The sequence below is a fragment of the Musca vetustissima genome, unplaced genomic scaffold (assembly GCF_032173495.1).
Source record: "Musca vetustissima isolate MV318-11 ecotype Yass unplaced genomic scaffold, APGP_CSIRO_Mvet_v1 utg6593, whole genome shotgun sequence".
NCBI lineage: Eukaryota > Metazoa > Arthropoda > Insecta > Diptera > Muscidae > Musca > Musca vetustissima.
The window spans coordinates 293327-310036 of record NW_026880356.1 but is presented as its reverse complement, the minus strand read 5'-3'; positions in this window follow the sequence as shown (position 1 = coordinate 310036).

The window sequence follows — 16710 nt, the reverse complement described above, 5'->3', positions numbered from 1 at the left end:
GAAACGTATTTGCCAGAAAATGAAACATTTTGAGATTGCGTTCTGTGTGGCATTCCATTTCAAACAATAACCGGAGGTCAATTCCTTAATCGATTTGAATATTGATCTGGGTTAGAGGGAATTTTATGTAATTGGTTATTTGAGCTGGTCTACATTCGGATAGCGACAGTATTAAATAGCTTGTGATACCTATTACAATGCTAATTTTCCTATTTTCAATTCAGAAAACCTTAGAAGTTTCACCGACCTTTTAATAAATGAAAAGAAAGTTGAAAAGAAAATAAAACAAAATTATGCCACACATTGTCGTTTGAAATGTAAAAAGTTGAACGAATCTTTTTTGGACTAAAATGTATGGTGATAATTGTTCCAGGGCCAGCAAAAGATTGGCTGTTATAAGGATTTTGAAAGAATGTTCGTTTTTTTCTTTTTCATTTAATATCACCTAATGTCATAATAAGCGATCTCACTCTATTTTGACATAAATTCTCTTTGGTTACTGTAAGAGCTCGAAGCACTTGGGTCTGCCACAAAATTAATAAATGAAAGCAGTAAGGATAGGGTAGCTATATGGTAGCCTAGACCATCTTTGTTATGAAAACCTTAACAAAAACCTTAACATAATCAGCATTTCAACCTTGCGAATTGACGACGTGTAAAATATCATTAATACACATTTACGTCGATAAATGTATCCTGTAGGCGTATGTTCTGGATGGAAGAATTTTGTATTCCTCTAGGAAAGTTAAAATGAGATATTTGACAATTAATTGAATTTATAAAATACGGATATGAGGGCTTTAGGTCCATTGCCTCTTTTTGAAATCGAAACATTTTTTATTTTTCGCCACTCATTTTTCATGTCACACTTCATCCATTTACTATTACTGGCAGAGAGTAAATTTCTTTTAGAGACAGCAGAAATTTTACTCACAGTTTCATAGGGTGACTTATGATCTATACCAGCAGCTGATGGTTTTGTCTTGTTTTTTTCGTGCTCGACCAAATTTTTACACATAATTGACTACGGGAAGTTTTGTATTACACTAACGTCATCGTCACTGTTGAGTGATGTAAGAATTTTATCCTTTTGATTAGTAAAGGATGATAATAATTTTTCTATTTTCTATAGACAAATATGGCTGGTTGGAAATTGGTTGAGACGGTATTACGGTATCTGACAGAATTTATTAATAATTTTCACATATTGGATATTTTTGTGCCACTTCTTTTCCACAAAAAGATTTGTTAATGTTCGACATTTACTCCATTCCTTGGCAGTATTATCCTTTTTATTACGCAGTATGCACTTAGGTTAATTACATTTATCTTTATATTCAGTTATAGATCGGCAATCCATATCCAATCACCTTCATAATTCAATGGGCATATTATGAGTTTACACCATATTTTTACCAGTATTTGCCGAATTCCTTTTGTTGAACGTAAATCTGAATAAATTATACCCAATGCACTTGCAAGCATAAATTTTGATATTTGATTTTTTCAAGTCTCGCATATAGGTGAAGTTCTCAGTAGAGTTGGGCATTCTAGTTCACGTAGCGGATCGATCTCTCTCGTTCCTTTTTTTAAAAAGGAACTAGTTCCTTAATGTAGTTCCTGTGCTCCATATAGTTCCTTCACTCCATAAAGTTCCTTGGCTTTTTATATTCCCTTTGCTCCATATAGTTCCGACTCCTACATAGTTCCTTTGAATCTCTCTTTCATCGTTCTTTTTGTTTTTTTCGCTTACATAGTTCCGTGTTGATTTGTTAATAGATTGAAAAGTTGTGCAAAAAATGAAATGAAGCTACAGAATTCAACTGCAGGACGATAAGCATAATTTTTTTATAAATAAAAATATTTTAAAAAGTAACATTTAACTCTTTATACAATAATAAATTGATGAGCGTATTATTATATATAGTTAACAATGTGACAGCATTAGAAAAACGAACGAATGAAGAACATGGAATAAAGAAACGAGATCAGAAAAAAAGAACGAGGCCAAAAAGGAACGATGTCAGAAAAAGGAACTATATTAATTAAAGAGTTGGAACTAGTTTCGATCGTTCCTTTCTCGGAATAGTTCCAATGAACTAGTTCGTTCTGGAACTATCCAACTCTAGTTCGCAGGTTTTCCTTCTAGAGCAGATGAAACAAGCTTACGAAATTGTCCTGGATGATGTTCTGGATACATGACGATCTCTGTATTATTCGAATTGTAATTATGTTCGATACGTATTCATATTTTAACTGCTTCATCGTTACCATTTTTGAAACTTTTTTCTTACTTTCTTAATTTGATGCACTGGGCGGTTTTATTGTCGTTGAGACCCAAAGACACTAATAATTTGTCTAATGTATTAAGAGAAAAAAATTTTTTTTCTATATTCTAAATTAAATTAAAATTTATTAACATTTTTGTACAAAGTTCTCTTAAAATTGTCAAATCTCACAAATGAGTAAGCTGAGTCTGAGAAAGTTATTGAGATCTTTAACAGGCGCTGGTTTTCACCTGCCTCTATTTTGTTAAATCTTAAAATCTTAAATACAGCAACCAAAACAAAAAAATTATTGTGTGGAATATATGTTATTTTATGAAAATTTTAATTCTTTTTGAATTACGTGTGAAAATTTGAAAAAATTGTGAATTCACAGTAGAGACATTTATATTTTTGAATTAATTGTGTGCCCAAGAAAAGCCATTGAATGCTATCATGTAAGAAAATTAAATTTGATATGTAAAACTTAGCATGATGTCTCAGAGTAAACAAAACGATTTGAAAGTGATATAATTTCTTGACAAATTACATGGCATCCACGAAAAACACGCGACAGCAAATTAAAGTTACGCCAACGAATATCTGAATGACAGTGACATACATAGAGTTCCGTTTGTTATCCATCTCAGCATGATAACACGTCGTGTCTGACATTTGACATACGTATGCGATTCCCTCTACATTTTGGAGATGGATGCCTCATGTGAACTTTTCAAATAATAATAATCAGGAAACAAAAGTTAAATAAGCATCGACAGACTTCTCCAAAAAATGTTATCTTTACCGCTTTTCTTTTGTTGTTGTTGTTGCTGTTTTTAAGATAAAGTCCAAGTTTAGTCTCCAAGCGCCGTCTTAACAAACATCAGAGACGAAACACAAATTTCAAGCATGGGAATCTTTCTACTTAGTTCAAACACGGGTAGGTCGGTGAAGAAGAAGAAGAAGACGACAACAACAAGAGATTGTTGGTACCAGTCATCATCTGGCAACAGCAACAACAACAATCACAACGACAACAATAAGAAAGAAAACATAACTGATATTGATAAATTGATTTTTGAAAATAATTTGAGTTTTATTTGAGTGAACATTATCGTCGAATGTCATCAAAGCTGGTAACTTAATGCTAACAAAATGTTTACATGGAACACCGCCAACAACAACAAACAGACAACACTAATAACTACAACAATAATACATAACAACGACAACAATAATAATAACAATAATGTTTGACAATATTACAAGCAACGAATCGATCGATCCCCAACCCAAAATGATATGAACAACAAATGTGCATGCAGGCCAAAACCACCGAAGAAGAGTGAAGAAAATATTTCCAAAACCAAAGAAAAAAAGTTCAATGTCAAAGTCACCTCAAAAATACCGGGCAAGCTGGCAGTCGAGCTGAATCAATCCAACCAATTGATCGATTGAATAAATATTGAGTGAAATTCGAAGAAGAATCTTGTTTGATATTTTGTTGTGTTTGGATAAAACGTTAAGCGGAACAATCTTCATTGGAGCAACAATGACGATCTGTTGTCATTTACAAGAGATTCTTTATTTGAAAGAAGAAAAAAAGAAATGAAAATAACGGACTATGTGATATTATGTCAAGTGTATCTACCATCAACATTTTTCTTGAATAGATGAAATTTAATAATCCATATATCGGGGATCGCGACAACATTCCTTCACGTGCCTAACAAAACTTAAATAACACGCAAGTGGTATATTCCAGTGTTGTTTTTATTTAGAAACCGTTCGAACCGAAAGGGAATAAAACCGAAATTCAAAATTCCCCTAAGCTACCCCTTTGATAATGTGAATATCTAAATAGAAGTATGAAAGATATCTCCGGCCTAAGAAGCTGCTATTACCACGATTTTCCTCAGGAGGGATTGGAAGGGGACAACATGTCGCCCGTAACACAAGTAATGGTTCAAAATCATCTATGCAGTCCTTACAACCACTACATTTTTAATCTGGCACTGGCTGTGGAATCAATTTTTCAAAATTGCCCTTGTAGCAGTTTTATATGTTGTTATTTTATCTTTTTTGATTCGTGCAGGTTCCTCGTTTCTCTCGGAGCTGGTGTAAGGGAATACTCATCGTCTCAAAAATTTAGATGTAGATAGTTCATATGTGTCATGAGGATGGTCCATATGTGTCATGAGGTTAGGTCTGACCACTTCTAAATTGCATAGCATTGGTATTCGCGAACAACATTGGCTCCGCATTGCTGATCACAGACCGAAATATCGCTTTATAAGAGGTCAATAAAACTTTCAAGGCCCAAGTTATGCCAGCAAGGGACTTGGGGGCCTTGTTCTTACTTCGGAACTTCACTTACGACTGGCGCCACATATCGAGGTTGGCTATCGACAAATTAAGTCAGATACTCAGCTACTGGCTCAACTGTAATGCTCGACAAACTGGCGCATATCTTCGGATTACTCTGTGAAACGATGGTTGTAACAGTTTGGCTATCTCCTTTCCCCTGAAACAGTTCAATGATGTTAAAAATTATGATGGATGTGGAAAATTATGGATGGTTATGGTTTATGTGTGCAGTTATGAGATAAATGGGAAGGGTTGTGTAGTGGTAAAACCTTATGTTGGAAGCTCCAAAGTTCTTGACTAATACTGGTCTCAAACACATATCAATAGGACGAAGATCTGTGGGCTGAACTGGATATGCAAATAAATTACCTTATCATGCGGACTCTGCTTGCAATTGGGACAAATGTCTTCGATCCCGGCAACTCTCGCTTGATACACATTTAGGATGACTGATCGAAGCTGCGCTAAAATAGTTCTGGTTCTTCTGGACAGGGACTTCGGCGACCGCTTCAACCTGCAAAATCGGTCGATTTTAGATGGAGTGATGTCGTGGATGTCGTTGCTATATCGCTTGATGTCCTTCCTGATGTGTCGAGGGGATGTATCCTGAACCATTATATGGTGGTTGGCATGCGTGGGCAGATGGTATGCCAGTAGGAACTGTCTGCTGAGCAACATATGACAATATCCTTGAATCTGATGAAGATGATCCACACTCGTCATCTGGACAATTCCCTGTTACGGTGGGGCAGCATAATTAATGTTGTGGCAACTGCTGTGGAGTTCCACACTACGACGAAAAAGATGACGTCGTGGACGAAGACAAACCGGAACATTCCTGAAGTGCACTACGGCCCAGAGTTTTGTTTGATCACGGTCAAAAGAAACCGGAGAAAGAATTCCGGTATATGTTGCTCCCAAAACAGAAAAAAAACAATACATATAATATAATATAATATAATATAATATAATATAATATAATATAATATAATATAATAGGGGTGGCAGTAAAATTCTATGTCGGCTTATACATCTTCGTCTGTCAGTCATTCCGTTGCAATTATGATAATTGAGCTCCATATTATTCGCCACTTTTGGGATTTTAGACACGATTTCCAACCCAAACGCTATAATTTGGCATTTTGACCAAAGCCACCCAATTTGAAAATACTCACAGGCCGCATTTTTTTGAAGATCTACATTATGGGAAAAGTTTTTGTTTGTGGTGTAAGGGTAAATGCATTCAATGTGATCTGATATCCCATAAATATCACATATTCCATTCACATGTGTACATCCTAACATCTTCGACTTCAAATCGAACAAAACGCCATCGACTGTTTCAAGTCCACAAATTGTCTTGCTTGCATCCTACCTAAAAAGAGAACAATCTTTATAACATAAATTCATATTTTTAATTCTATTTTATAAAGAGTATATGGCGCTGAATAGCCTTGTTATCTTCGAGCTCCATTCAATATTTGTCAACATATGTCCGACATAATCATATCGAAAATACTACAAACCATTCTCCATTAAGATGTTCTCTTTTATTTGTATGAATGTGATTTCAACGAAAATCCAAAAACCGGTTCTTCGATTAAGAACCTACGACTCCAAGTAACATCTCCAACATTTGACACACAACAAAATTATCAATATTTGTGTTTAATTTGTTTCAATTTTCCAATTCTTGGGTGGTCCCACTCCACTCGTCTCCACCGCAACCACCAATTCAACCTTCCACCACCACCTGTTGTTGGTCGATTGGATTTTAATCATTTGTGACATGTTTGGGGATAATGGGTGCGGTGATGTACTGTTGTTGGAGTTTTTTCCTTTTGTTTTTTTTTTGTCGTTGAGATGACATACCGAAAGATGAGCTCTTTCGGAATAGAAAACATCCCATGTATCAAAAATGAAATGAAAGCCAACATTGTTCCAGTGATTAAGCAGTATCAATAATTTTTCACAGAAATTACCGTTATAAAATAATAAATTAATAAGTTCTTTTCAATACGAAGTACTTGAAATCGGTAATTGCCCAAGGGGAATACTTAATGCTGGGAAGACTTTCGATGGCTTTAAAAGTTTTCGAAGAGAGAAACATTTTATTACTTTATCGATATCTAAATTTACAGTTATTTTAATTGGGCACAGTATTGAAAGTGAATTGAGATTCATTTAGAAATATTGACCCAACATACCATTCAGTAATCAAATCTCAATACCACTTGAGAACAAGCTTATAATAGTTGTTCTTAAGCTTTTTTTAGTAATATTAAAAAAATATTGTTAAAATGTGAATTCACAAACAGTTTTCAACTATGCTTGAGAAACTATTGTTGTACACAAATGTTTCCCAATTGCAAGAATAAGCTTTTAGTAATATTACAGAAGTAATTGTATCATAAGGGTTCCGTTTTGATTTTTCTACAATTATTAATAAACATTTGTCAAGATGTTCTCAAGACTTTTTCAAGCTTAATGCTTGTGTTGGTAAGCTTAATATTAATATTATAATAATAATATTATTCTCAAAACTTTTGGTTTGTTGGGATTTCGTTTTTTTGGTATTTCATTCAAATTCTTCTTTAGGGAATTGTCGAAGATGTTATTCTGCTGATTACAGTTTTACGCTCTCCAATTTTTGTGTTGTTATTTAGATTTTTGTTTTTGATACAATCTTTTCACAAAAGAAGAAATCTTTCCCAGTGGTTAATACCGCTATTTGGAGTTAGACAATAAGTTCCCAAATCGAAAATAGAATATGTCTTCAAAATTGGCGCCATATTTTGTAATGAAATAAATCCCCAACACACAATATAAAATCGGATACCGTCGTAATGCGACAGGAGTTATGTTGTTGCATGCTTCCGCCTGGCCATCTACTACTACTCATCGTCAGAGTATGAGACACCCCACAGTCTCCGCAACAAGATCAGGGAAATTTATGAGTCGAATTTATGTTCGCTGAGATCCAGGAAACATATCTAACGGAGAATTTTAGCGTAGCGATAGTTATAACGTTGTTCGGAAGTATCATACAAGAAGCTTTCTTACTACATCACTAGATACCCATACATTGATAAGAACCAGGCCATATAAATGACGAAACCTGGCGTCGTCAATACGCCATTCGACATTATATCGTCTGAACCCCGTACTTTCCTAAATTTCGGAAAAATGGATTTTCAAGAGAGTTTTTCAGAGTGCTTCCTATATACAGCAGTAGTTTATAGAGTACCCCGAAAGTGTCAGTGTGAAGAGGAGGGTGCCATGTCATACACTAACCCTCCTAGTCGAATTGGTAATACCATAATTTACCAAGGAACATGTTGTAGATGTCATAAGGAACGTTAAGTAATCGAAAGAGTTGTGCTCGGAAGGAATACCTATGGTAATATTTAGTGAGGCCGAATATAGTTCCTGAAGCCAATATGTCGATTCCTTGGTTATGACAAGACGGGGTATTTTTATATCCAAAAATTCTGCAAACATGTTTGGTTTTACCGCCGGTTCTAGTTAACTTTCAAACCTAAATCAAGTTTATTGATGGGAATCTTCTGGTATCTTCCCAATAAAATTGTCAAAAATTTTCTGAAAATTACTCTTATAAACCAGCCACGCGAGCGGAGTATCCGAGTTTGTCAGTCTCCGGGCGCGTTTTCAGGTGGCGAATTGGGAAAGGTGATCACACTAACTTATTACCGGCTGTGAAAACTTAAGATAATGGGATAGGGCTTCTCCCCGTGGACAAAAACTGACTATGGGGTGTTCCCCTAAAAAACGTAGCACAATTCACGGCCCGTCACGGACTCTATCTCAAATTCTGAGTCTGATCATGAAAACACGACTAATAAAACCGTAATAGAAAACTGAAGGATCGTAAAAGCTGATTAGATAGTTGACGAATTGAGCAAGAACATTGCCAAGAACAGGAAGGTATCAGTTATCTGGGGCACAACAGCGAAAAATATCCAGAATGAACCGGAGATATAAAATTAAACAGCAAGACAATGCTCAGAAGGATATACTTGACGATCCCTCCACTTCCTCGGAAATGTCGAAGAGGATTAGGTCACTGGAAGAGTTGACGAACGCCTAACCCGCAAAAAAGAAATAGAGATTCCCTTTGACTGGTAGCAAGAGAAGGCATAGAATATCCGAAATCAAAGGAGAATGTCAAAATCCTTTGAGGATAAGGGCACTGCATCCGAATTTTCCGTGAGTAGTAATTTTTTACCAAACCTAGATCAAGTCCGGTAGACTACTTCTGCTACCTCCCCCACAAAGTGTCAACATTTTAAAAATTTGGATATTTAATATGGTACCTCTACACAGATGGTAAACTCGCTGAAAATGCATTACGTTATATACATTGAATGGTGAATCCGGAATGTTCTAAACTTAGTACACATTAATATTTATTCTAACCACAGATTAAGTGAAACTCTCGGCTATATACGTTCATGACCTCTGCTACCTCCACTAATGTCACAATTTTGGAAAACTGTACTTTCAATAAAAACATTTCTCCGCCTCGACAGTAATTCCGTAGATATGTGCAAACCAATATAGCATTCAAAATAGGCTAAAAATAACTGTCGACAACACTACTTATGTAATTGTTACCTCCATATATATCAGTAAGCCAAATTGCCTCGTGAACGAATTGCGTTTCGGAAATTTTTAATTAGCCTATGTACCTAAAATATTTGATATAACAATAATAAAAAAAAATTTTAAAAGTTCGGTCAAATAATATAATAGTGCCAAACTTCAACGTAATTGCATAACAAATCGGACCGAACTTTGATTACAAAAATATATGGTCATATGGATTATATCCTCAACTATGGGAGTACCTTCTTCGATTTTCAAATGTTACAAACAAATTCTCAAAAGGACAATATACCACCTAATGTTACCACAGTGTGGTGTAGGATATAAACATTTTATTCTGTTACACATTTCCAATCTACCAATACACCAAAATTTAGATTTAAGCTCAGTAGTCTGAGCCTTCGATTTGGAACAAGTGTACTTATTTTTTATTAGTGATTCCATTTTAATATTGATCATAGATCAAGCAAAATTTACCCTATGCTTATCACAAATTAAATATAGTCGGTTTGCTTTAATGTATTTACCTTGTAGTCTTCTGTTTTTTTTCCCAGAACTTTTTATAATTTCATAATTCCAACGGAGATTTAAGATACCAGGCAATTTCTGAAACTGTTATTACCAGGCGCTAAGTCTAAACCATAATTTGTCATATCGAAATGTGAAGATGTTATCTATTTTATTTATTTGTTGCACACTGTGCACATCTTTTTCTAGCCGTCGACCACGCTCGTATCAATCCAGCCAATTGGACTGGAGACACCGAGTGAGTAAGAGAGACACCCAGAGCGGTTCTATCTGCACTGCTGCGGCGGCGGCGATGCACAGTTAACCACATCAGACGTGCGTTTTTGGCTTTGAAATCAATTCGAGGCGACCTCATGTAGTGTAAAAATGTCACACGAGCTCATAAATCTTTTTCCGCATTTTCTTCGTCGCATTTCTGTGGCATGGTCAATCGGCGCATACGTTCAGACAAACGAATGACCGTGTGGAGTGTACAGAGATGCCATAGGCGGGTAACCAGTTCTACATGGGCAAGATATGGTGCCGTTTACCGTGTTATATTGTCGTCCACTTTGCATACCTGAGATTCTTCATTCAGCCGGGAGATATCTTTGTGTCGTCTTTAACACCACCACCACCAACATCACTGTTCAGCCAGCCAGCTAGGCATCCAGCACCATTGTCGCCATTTACTGTAACTTATTTTTTTCTCATATTTTCCACGTTCAAGTTATCGACATGAAGGGCGGCCAGCCACCTCTTCGTTGCCTTGCTTCAGCAGTTCATTGCCGCCAACAACGACCGACCGCTATTGGATTACATAATAATTTCATCTAGCCTAGCCACAATCTTGCATCTGACCACAAGTGAGGCCACGGTGCGAAATGTGCGCATCGATGTGTGCGTCGTGTGTCCACAATGATGTTGTAACAATAACTTTGAAAGTTGCAAAGTGGCGGAATCATTTTCATGTGGTTGACACTTTGTTTGTTAAGTGTGCGGCAGATAATCTGGTTCGAAGCAAGATGCTCCTCCCGCACACACACATACACTTACTTTCGTGGAAATTAGGTTTCATACATTTTTCATTATCCCTTTTCTGGTGGCCTGATGGTTACAAGAAAGTAGTTCTATATTTGGTAGCTGGTGCGAATGATGAAGGATGTGGAAAAGAAAATTATAAAGCAAAAAAGGGATCATAAGGTCGTCCCACGTAAATTATATCAGTAGTAGCAGCACTTTTGCTCTTGATAAACTTTAGGAGAGGTTAAAGGTCTTAATAACTTTTAAAAGGGTTCCAGATGAGGTCATATAGTTTTTTTAAGAAAATGCCAAATGTAAATGAGGAAAATAAACGAATTTGTATGCTTAGCAAGAAGTTCCAATTTATAGTTAATGATAAAGTAAAACTCATTTAAATTTATAAAATATAGTAGGGTTGTTGGAAAATTAAATATTTAAAAAACAAAATCCTTTAAAGGTTTCAGAATCTCCCAATGTAGGGGATAATGTAAGGGACAATCTCAGATATAATGTAAAAATATCGTAAATTGTAAACCATAATTTACAGCAAATACAAATTTCAGCAATTTGTAATGGAGATTTTTCCTAAAATAGCAAAACCTAAAACGTGGACCGATATTGACGACGCATGGTAGGGTGGAAAATGTCTATAAAATCCACAAAACACGGCAATTATTATATGAGGCCATAATCAACGTACACAGGATTTTATTTCGGGGGTCTGATGAAATCTGCTGACGTATGCGTACGTCCTTGGAGGCAATACCTAAAGCGGAACCAATATTGATTACATCGTGTAGGAATTGTCGAACATTTGGATTTATCATTATATAAGGTGCTATGCCTAGTTTAACCTAATATTTTTTGCATCACAATACCTTCCTTCACGTTAAGTATTACAAATACCGAAAATCATATGGGGGTTAGGCCTAAATGCGGACCATATAGTTCATTCTCGAACCTGATGTTCTAGTAGAATGATTACAACAGATGGCTAAATCGTCAAAGTCGTCTTAGAATATGGGGACAAACCCAAAACGTGGAACAAATTTGTTAATAATTTTAATATAAAACTAGTAAGAAAAGTTGAAAAGTCAGACGGGCCGACTATATGATACCCTTCACCCCTTAGGGTACATACAGGAGATGCTCATATGTACAATATCCTGTAGATAGAATCGTGCAAAAAGAATAGGATCTATTGTGCACCATTTACATAAAATGGAACGAAACTATATATGGGAGCTATATCTTAATCTGACCTAATTCTGTGCAAAATGTTGTCTCATTCGGACAGCCATTGGCAGTATAGTGCTCCATTTACATAAAATCGAACGAAAAAGTATATTGGAGGTATATCTAAATGTGAATCGATTTTCCCAATTTCAATAGGGTTCGCCCTTGGGCCAAATAAATGAGCTGTGCCTAATTTCATCCAATTCGGATCATAAATGCGACTTGTACTTTGTTCAAAATTTAACATGGACAGACAGACGGACGGAGGATCGGACATGCATATATTGATATATCGTTTCCTTTTGCCTGTTACAAACATATGCACAAAGACATAATACCACGTACCACAGTGTAATGAAGGGTATAAAAAGGGGGGTTATATGGGGACTATCTCTAAAATGGGGCGAATATTAATAATTTTTGATTGAAATTACAGCAAACTCGGTTAAAAATTCGTTCAAAAACGCCAACATACCGAAAATTGCGAGGAATCATTTTTTGGGGGCTGCCATAAAAAATGAGTCTATATTTATAATTCCTAGTGGAGAGATTTGTTACCCAATAAGAACTCAAAGTACTAAATTACCGCCAATTCAGTCGAAAAATACTCTCAAAACCCCTAAAATATATGGAGGCTACCAGAAAAAGTGGACCTATATTTATAATTTTTAGTGACACACAATAAGAATCCAATGTACCAAATTTCAGTGAATTCGGTTGAAAAACGCGCTCAAGAACACTAAAATAACAAAAAATTGGGGGTACCATTATATTGAAGCTATGCCTAAACGTGAACCGCGAACCGATATTTCGATGAGTTACAAACAGAAAAATAAAATTAATATATGGTGGAGCTTATAAAAATATTCAAATGAGGAGATAAAACTAAGGAAATCTTACTGCGAAACAAAAAGGAAATGGACAGACTTACAGGTAATCTTGCAAGGATATTTTAGCAGGCACATATTTTTCTCATATTTTCCACGTTCAAGTTATCGACATGAAGGGCCGGCCAGCCACCTCTTCGTTGCCTTGCTTCAGCAGTTCATTGCCGCCAACATTTAGATATTTTAGCAGGCACATTTACACCAGGTTGAATGCTCACCAAAACGTGAGCCCATATATCTCATTTACAATACCAACCATCCAAAGAGTTCTGACAAAGTCTGTGCAAATTATCAGAGCTATATCTTAAATATTGCGACGGACATGCGTAAATCGTCATAGAATATTGTTCTGTACAAGAGTGCGGTTTCCGTTGAATATTTCGAAGTGTCGCAAACACTCTACCTTATGCTGGAGGTTATAACAATAAGTAAACCTATGGAATCAATGTCCCAACCCCAAAACGTGGATGATAATATCTGTCTAAATTATATATGAACCAACGTCGGTGCTAAGAGCTAAATCCCGATTGAGTCTGAAGATGTGATCCAGTGGATTTGGAATGGAAGTAAATATAAGATCAGAATCAGCGTAGATTTAAAAAAAGTGTCAGCCTCGGCACAAATAGTTTGACACGGGAATCGCTATTATATGTCGACTATAATTTGAAACCAATGCTCAGGCCGTAATTATGGACCGATCGTCACGAAATTTAGCATGAAGTTCAGGCTCGAACCAAGGACAACATCTATTTTTTTAGTTTCTCTAGAAGCCACTATAATAATGCGAATTTACGATCTTCGAATAAAACATTCGAAAGTATTCAGAGTTCTTTCGGTATTTTGAAACAAACTCCCGATAATTTTACGAATTTAGAATAAAACGCTAAATTTTTTAGAACTTCTGAAAAAGTATCCGAAAATCTTTCTATTTTCTGCACATTTTTGAAAGTTTCTTAAGAGATTTCTCCGAAATTGTGCAGAAAATCGAAAATTCCCCTTTTTAACCCCAGATTTTTTTTAAGAATTCGCTAAGAAACTCGAATGTTCCCACCAATTTTTTTCCGACAAAACATTCCGAGTTCTTGGGCATCTTCATCCGAATTCTGAAAAAATCCGAACAAATTTTTGACAGGGAAGTGACATAAATATGTATGTATATTATTTCCAAGAGTTAAATATAAAATAAAAAATGAAGAAATAATACTCACTAACTTATGTTGTTTTTATCATCGGTAAAAATATGCTACTTTTTTCTTGTAGACATCTTTCATATCGAAACATTTAAAGTAGTCAACCATTATTAATGATCATCTTTTGAAAACAAAAATAGTCACATTTTGCAATTATTCCTAAGAACTTTTTCTTCTTTAGACTGATTTAATTACTCACTTCCATTGTAGATAATCATAGAAAATGATTCCAATTATTTCCATTAGCAAAATAAAACCTTTAACAATTACAATTAAATGTCCCGTCTATTGTTGGTTAATGACATATAATGCAGTCCATATTGTTTCTGTTCAATGAATCATTCAAGGCACTTTAAATAATTATATATTTTTCCAATTAATCCTTGTATGTAAATACCAACACAATTAAAGACGATATCAACTTCATTGAAAAAAAAGAAACAAAAATGTTCAAATACTTAAATTTGATTATTCTTTCCTTCCCGGTATACCTGCAGCAATGTTTTCCATCGCCCACTGTGATTTGCAATGTCTTTAGTTTGGACATCACTGGAATTCAATTTCCATTTGGCCATGACTCATTCGGCCATAACGAAAATGTCCTTTAAGATAATTACTCTCTCCCACAGAGATAATACACCTGTTGTGCGTATTTTTCCAGTTTGTTTCCTTTTCTTATCGAAATATTGTTTGCCAAATATTTGGTATCCTTGTTAGGCTTTTTCCTTTCATTATCATTTGACTATGACAAATTTTGCCCATTAATGAATGTTTTTTTTCTTCTTTTCTATTTTTAGTTTCGTTTTGTTGACCATGAATGAAATGTTTCCAGTAAGATAAGATTTCCGAAAAAAAAACAGTCAAGGGTAATTACAATGTTTACCTTGATTCGGTTCGTAGATATCCTGTTTGTTGCCTTTGTTTATAAATTCAGACATTTTGAGCATCTAAGTACATAGAGCAGGTTTGTTGGATATACGAAAGGATAATCGTATTGTGTTGTAGCCTCATTTGTTACCTTCATTATTTGAACCAAAACATTTCAAATTATATAGACAAACTGTGCTGATATGTTGAAGATAATATTATTTGATGTGTAGATTTCTCTATAGTAGAAACATCAGAAAGACGTATTTTTGACACGAAAATTTATAAAAAAATGTTATTCAATAACTTAATTTTTAAAAACATGCAAACAATTGGTTTAAAGTTGCGTATTTTTAAATCTTTGTTCTTCAGGACATGTGTCATGTGACATGCCGTGAGATAGAAACATCCTTCGTCATAGTATACATTTGATATTGCAGTTCAACCAAATAAGGAATGCATACTGAATTTATTTAAATACATATGGGGATTTAAAGACAAGAAACGGATAAAATCGTTAAAATATCGATTTCTCATCTTTGAAGATCCCAACTAAAATCTTTTGAGCAACAGTTTTGTGAATATTGCGTGGATGGAAAATCGCATTTCCGGTGTATGTGTAAATACTTTATAAAAATCAACAGAATTAACGTTATAAATGCGGTTTCTGTAAAACGATAGCTAACGAAAAACCACACATCAATTAAATTGAAATTTTACTGGAAATTTACTAGTAGCTACCATAACAGAGTCCAAGGGGAAATTATACGTATATGTATCAGAGTTTACTTGTTTCTGAAGGCGATCATAAAAATTATATAATCGTTTGTGAATAAAAACGGTTTATATAACTAACCAAATTTTAATAAATATTTCTTTCTAAGAACAATCAAAGTTGTTTTAGCGTAACCTTTTTCAATACTTAACAAGTGAAAAAGGGGTAAGGTTGGCTGGGCAGAACTTTGTATACCCTCCACCATATGTACCGATATTTACTTGAAATTAAAATATAGGGAACATACCATAAAGTATAACTATATCAACAATTGTACCAAGCGATTGTTGTAAACCATAATGTACACCAAATACGATTTTTTAATATAATTGTTTTCTTTAAATCGAAAAAAAACACCAAAATGTGAACCGATTTTGGTTCGGGTGAAACATGTGTAAAAAATCCCTAAAATACGGCAATTTAGACGGCAATGTTATATGAGGCCATCACCAACGTACACAGGATTTTATTTTGGTGGGCGGCATGGAAGCTTCTGGTTCAGTATTAAAATTGTTATTGAGGAGAACATTTTGCAGGCGTACGTCCATGGGAGGTGCTGTGCATAATTGGGGACCGATATAGCTCAATTTCGAATCTAAAATTTTTGCATCACAATACCTTCCTTCATGATAAATATAAAAATTCCGAACATCCGTAGGTATCATTATATGGGGTCTTAAATACGGGGCGATATAGTTGTTTCTCGAACCTGACGATTTAGTTTATTATCTCGATATCCTCCGAAGGTAGAATAATTACAACAGAATTGGCAATGCCTAAACGTGGACCGATATAACCTATCTGCAGTCAAAATACAACTCCATGCAATATTTTGGCGATCTATCTCAATTCGTTTAGAGGCTAATGTGATTACAACAGATTACAACTTGGCTAAATCTTCACCATCAGAAATAGTTTTTTTTTTATCGAATTGTAGTCAATACAATAAATACGCTTTTTAGCTATAG